Here is a 6629-nt window from a genome sequence, read left to right on the forward strand (position 1 = left end):
ATTTACTCTATCCAATCACTGAAATGAAAGAATACATGTGGAAAACAATCAGGAAGGAACAAATAATAGTGACATTTTTTTGTGTGTGACTAATATTTTTCTAAGATATTTCTTAATTAGTTCTTAAATTTAAATTTTATATGTCTACTTTTATAAATTCTCCATAACAATAAGTTTTTAACAGTTAAAAACTGTTAACAAGTTAACAATTCTCCATAACAATATGTTTTTAACAGCTAATTCACCAAAAGAGATACATAAAATTAATATAAATCATTTTCAATTTAATGGAGTGTTTTAGAATAATATGCCCTTATCTAAAAATTCACATGAAATAAAAAAAATAATATTTGAAAAGACCAAGAATACTGTAAATATTAAGAATAGTCAAAGGTATGTTAATTGATATTTAACTATAATATAAAGCCATAATGATGAAAATATTAAGATATTGACAAGAATAGAGGAGAAGATTGGTGCAATAAATGAGAGAGCTGAGAAATTGATTATAGTATATATGAGAATGTGGTATAAAATAAATATAATATTTCAATTCAGTAATATAAGGGTGATGGATTTAATGCATAATGCTAGCACTATTGGCTGTCTGTCTCGAAGTAAATTAAGTTGCTCCCCTACTGTGCAGTGCAGATAGTTTTTCAGATATATAGTAAGCAATAAGACAGCATAGCAATTAGAGTAATGCTTAACTAAAAGAAGAAAGCCAACATAAAATCATGTTATAATTTAATTTTAATGCATAGCTAAAGAGTACTTACACAGAGTTAGAGGATTAGGAAATATATTTTACCATGTATATGAAAGATATGGGAGCTCTGGTGACATAGTACCTAAGGCATTTGACTACTAACCAGACGACTGGCAGTTCGTGCCCACCAGCCACTCCTCAGAAGAAAGACTGGGCGATCTACTTCCATAGAGATACTACTTTGGAAACCCAACCAAGTAGGGTTGCTGTGAGTCAGGAACGACTTTAAAGCCGGGAGTTTGGTTTTTTTTTTTTTTTAAAGATATATGGTAATGCATAATACTCTAAAAATAACTATTAAAAATTGATATGAGAAAAGAGTATAGGGCATGAATAGACATGTATACAGATGAACAAATCAAAATGCCAAGAAGCAAAGATGTCCAGCTTTCTATACACCTAATACACATGTGTACACACACATGAGCACCCCCATCCACATCCACACATCTCCCTTCTCATGCATCAGCTCACCAGAAATGGGAATGAGTGAAAATACTTCTGAAGTGAGCAGTGTTGTACTTTCATATATCATTGTGGAAACATGAATTGCAAAAGCCATTTTTGAAAACAATTTTATATAACTCCTTTGAATTTTTAAAAACATAATATACTCTTTGATCTTCTACTTTTACTGTTATATATTCCTCACAAATAAAAGCACCACTTCACAAAGGTAAATATAGGAAAAATAGCCAATGTATCATTATTCAAGGTAGCAAAACCCAGACACAGCAATAGTAAAATGGCTGAATATATCACGACATTTTTATGTTAGGGAATATAATTCAGTCATGTGAAAAAGCACTAAACCAATTGAATTGAAAATTTCTACAATGTATAGTTATCTATGAGGTGTAAGGTACAGAGAAAGGTAAATAATATTCTTATGATATTGTAAAATAAGCAATCCATGCTTAAATCTATTTTACATGGAGAAAAATATGGATAATAAACATGTTTATCATATTAGTTTTCTAGAATGGAGCACAGGTATGATGGAAGAAGTGGAGGAGAAAAGAAGAGGGATAAGTTGAAGTACTGCTGCATCGTGGTGGAACAGGTGAAACAGCATACATTTTATGATCCCTTGCACATAAAATTATGTTGTTAATTTTCATATATGCATATATACACATATATAAGGAGATGTATGAAGGGATGGTCTCCAACATGTTAATAGAGAAGAAAAAGAACAAGACAATTAAATCCTACTGATGCATTTTTAAAGAGGTGCATTGTCAATTAGAAGCCCTGCAAAATATGGAATTAGTCATCAATAATCCTATGTATAAATGTCAACTAAATGCAGAAGTAGGAAACTGGGAATTTAGCATCTTCTTTTGAATATTACCATTGGAAGCAGACCTTTGTTCATTGAAAGTACATGTGATTTTTTTTTTTTTAATATTAAAAACTTACCTGTAAATATGCAAGGTAGAAGTTCAAAAAGAGTAACATTCTTTAAAAGGTTTTTCTCTTTTTTTTGTAATCTTAGTAATTTTCTTAGTAAATTTGTTCCTACATACTTTAAATTTTGTTACTGTTTTGAATATAACATTTGATATTTGCATGAAGCAATTAGATTGATTTTTTTTTTCATGATTTAAGAATAGTATCTGAAAGAACTCCAAAAACAAGTTTTCTGGTGAATACACAGAGTACTACGTTACCTTGAAAACAAATATATTTAGGTATACAAATTTTTATGGTACTGAGAGAACATTTTCATAATTTTATAGTGTCAACTCTTGTTATTTAGGGAAGAGAAAAAATTTATTATGAGAATATATAGAAAAACTGGTTTATCCAATTTTAAAATATAAATAAAGATTTTTTTTTTCTAAGAATAAAAGATTAACATAAGGGAGAATTGAGATGTTATTCTATCTTCACTGAAAACAAGAATTATAAACATATATAACACAACCACAAGATTACCCAAAAATAAGAATGTTAAGATATTTTACTCTGAATAAAGTGTCTCAACTTTCCTTGTTATATCAAATAACCAAATCATTGATATTTCTAGCTAGCACCTACAATGTAGAATTTAGCCAAGAATTACTAAATCTTGTTAATTTTCTCTCAACAGTTATGTGATAGATAACACAAAGAGTTAAGTTGCCTTCAGTGACGTTAGCCCATATACTCATGATTGCATAAAATTAAAGATTTTTTTTAATTTTAATCAGCCACAAACTTAAACAGAATTAGTCACACTCTGAAAAATTTCACGTTAGATTTGAACTTCATAGCTTAAGTGTCAATTAAGAAAATTTATTACATTATAAAATAAACACTGAAAACTTTGAATTATTATTATCATTACTTAATTTTTCCACTTTCATTTTTACGTCTATATCTAAAAATAGCCTAATAAATGTGTTGTCCACACAGTAAAAATTACCACTGAAATGATGCATTCAAATAGACATTTATTTCTGTCTATGCATAGTTTGATCTGACTCCATGGCAGTGGGTTTGGTTTGGTTTTGGTATGCATAGCTTGACTAGTGTTAATCACTAAAAAAATAAAGCCTGCCTAGGATCTTAATTTTTTTTTTTTTAACTTAGACATCTTTTTATCATATAAATAAATTAAAAAATATATAATAATGAAAATATCTGTACTCTCACCCAGTTTTCTGTAAAATACGAGGATACTGGAAATTTGCTCATTTTCTCAAAGTAACAAAAGGTGCTTAATGAAGTAGTATTACTTATACACTGATTTTCCTTGGAAACTCCAAATTGGAGCAAGAGAGGATTTCTTTCTTCTCTTTTCACACCTATTCTTTAATAGATTTGAAATTCCCTCAATGCTTCTAAAGGATTCCCAGTAGGAAGAAGTCAAAATTTTTCTACTGGGCATTATGAGCTAATCATCAAATCTTCTAGACAGAATTTATAACAATTAAAACCATACTTTGGCTCCTTAGGTTTCACCGTCATGATTATAAAACACCACTTAGCAGGATTTAGAATAAATTTATGTTTCTTCCTCTTATATCTCTTAATGATATCACTACCTAACTACCTACTTGACTTGTCCATTTGGAAATCCCAAAGGTATTTTATAATTAATATGTCAAAATATAAATCAAGATTTTCCGCTATTGCGTCCCAAACCTGGTTTTCCTTACCGTATTCCTTGTCTCAGGAAATGGGGTAAGAGAGCAAGTAGTCTTGCAAGCCATAAACCAGGAAGATATCTTTGACACTAACCTCTCACTCAGTCCCACTGTTTGGACTATTACCAAATTCTTTAGATTTCATCTGATAAACATATATTAAGTGTAACTATTCTGTATCAACTATTTCTCACTTTCCTCATCATGCTCTCCATATCTAACATATTATTTATCTCTTGCCTAAACTAATTCAATACTTCCTAATTGCATTGCTTGCAGTTTTTAACACACTCATCCAATCCATTTTTCTAATGGACAGCAGACTGATAGTTACACATATCATTTCATCATTATCTTATTTATACATAAGTGTTTCCATTTAAGTTTATAGAATATTTCTCATTGCACAAAGGATAGCAACTAACATTCCTAAGCTGAAATATCTATGCTATGTCTCTATACTGAAAAGCAAACCAGAGCTTCGAACTGGTTTAAACAAGCCCAGTCGTGGATGACAAAGCCAAATTGGAACAAACCCAAATTATAAAGTATCAAGAACCTCACGAAGACTAATTAACATGATATCATCAATATAAAGGATCAGCTTGCTCTTCTGTAAAATTTTCAGAAAATCAAGTTTCTTTCTGCAAAAAGAACTTGGGGGTAGTGTCTTTTGATCTCTTACAGTCTCCTGAGGGGAAAAGAGAATCACCTTTAACAGCCCAAGGATTATTCCTATGAGGCCAAACATGGCGCCACCCTCCAGTCTTTTACCAATTCTGGCACCAACTGTCCCTCCCACTCAGTACTTCTCTGCTGGGTTTGATAATTTAATCACCACGCAGAGCTCACAGACAATCCTCGTGATTATGAGGTTTATTAGGGAAATAACAGGCTACAATTCAGGTTCAGGAACATGTTCAGGATACAATTCTTCAATCAGGACAGTATCCCCTCTGCTGTGCCCTCAGACATGGCTCTCTGGCCCCTGGCTCTTTGCTTGGCATCTGCTCTGCTTTGAAAAGTGTTACAAAGCTCTTTTAGCTCTGCTGATAGGTACAGTGATATGCACCACACTCCATCAGCAAGCCTTCTGCCCAAGGGCACACAGCTTTCTTGTTCCATGGTTCAGAAGCCTGTTCTGTCTTGTGACTCTTGGTTCCACTGCCACTGTCTCTCTGCTGAGTGTATCTCTCTGCCAGGCATCTCTTTCTGCTGGGCATCTCTGCCAAGGAGGTCCAGGGCAGGGATCTTGGCCAAGGACGTGCTTCACTCCACTTCTGGCTCTTCTCTCTTGATGGCAATGAGATCTCTTCTCTGCCTCTAGGGGGGCTTCTTTTAAGCCTGGCAGAGTGACAAAATTAACCAATCGCAGCATCAGAGTTCTACACACCTTATATGCATGGTCCCACCTGGTAATCTGGTGAGAATTACAAAGACTATGACTAGAAAAGCCACACCAAATAATTCACTGTACAGCATTATCAAATAAAAAAATTGAAGAATTAGTATAGCCTGGTAGAAAGCCATCATTGTATACTGCTGCCTATTTAGGTGAATGTGAGATGCTTCTGATCTTCCTTCATGGTGAATATTAAAAAAAAAAAAAAAAAAAATTCACTACTTCAACAACCACGTATTTCATACCCAATATTGAATTGAATTCAAGTATCCTAGTAAGGGCATTGGGTCTGGCAAAGAAGCTGCAACAGGAACTGTAGAATATTAACATTTGTTGTGACCTACAATTACTGTTCATGATCTATATAGTTTATGCAAAGATGAGTAAATGAAAAAATAGAGTGTATATAATGAATGAATACCAGAAAGATGTTGGCTTGTATTTTATGCAAAGGCACTCACCTGCACGGATGATAACAAAATATGGATAACATAGCAAGTAATGGGAATTCCAGAACACTTAATTGCAATCATGAATAACCTGTAAATAGAAGAAGAGGCATAGCTCAAACAGAACAGGGAGATAGGGCACAGTTTAAATTCAGAAAATGCAGGCATCAGGGTTATATTCTTTCACTGTATTTATTCAACCTGTATGCTGGGCAAATAATCCTTGAAGCTGGACTATACAAAGAAAAACACAGCATCAGGATTAGAGGAAGACTCATTAACAACCTGTGATATGCAGATGACATAATCTTATTGATGAAAGTGAAGAAGACTGGAAGTACCTACTGATGAAGATCAAAGACTACAGCCTTCAATATGGAATACACCTCAACATAAAGGAAACAAAAATCCTCACAATGGACCAGTAAGCAACAAATGAAGAAAAGACAGAAATTGTCAAGGATTTCATTTTACTTGGATCAACAATCAATGCCCATGGAAGCTCCAGTGACAAAATCAAATGATGTATTGCACTGTGAAAATCTGCTGCAAAAGACCTCTTTAAAGTGTAAAAATGCTATGATTTTACTTTGATGACTCAGGTGCACCTTATCCAAGCCATTGTATTTTCTGTAGCCTCAGATGCATGTGAAACTGGACAAAGAATAAGTAAGATCACAAAAGAAATAATACATTTAAATTGTGGTGTTGGCAAGGGTCTTGAATATACCACAGGCTGCTAGAAGAATGAACAAGTCTGTCTTTGAGAAAGTACAGCCAGAATGTCCCTTAGAAGTGAGAAAGGCTGGACTTTGTCTCTCATACTTTCTTGGTGTTATCAGAAAGGACCAGTCCCTAGAAAGGGCTATTGTGCT

This window comes from Orycteropus afer, unplaced genomic scaffold, assembly GCF_000298275.1.
Source record: "Orycteropus afer afer isolate SDZICR_OR568_19922 unplaced genomic scaffold, OryAfe1.0 scaffold00412, whole genome shotgun sequence".
NCBI classification, from domain to species: Eukaryota; Metazoa; Chordata; class Mammalia; order Tubulidentata; family Orycteropodidae; genus Orycteropus; species Orycteropus afer.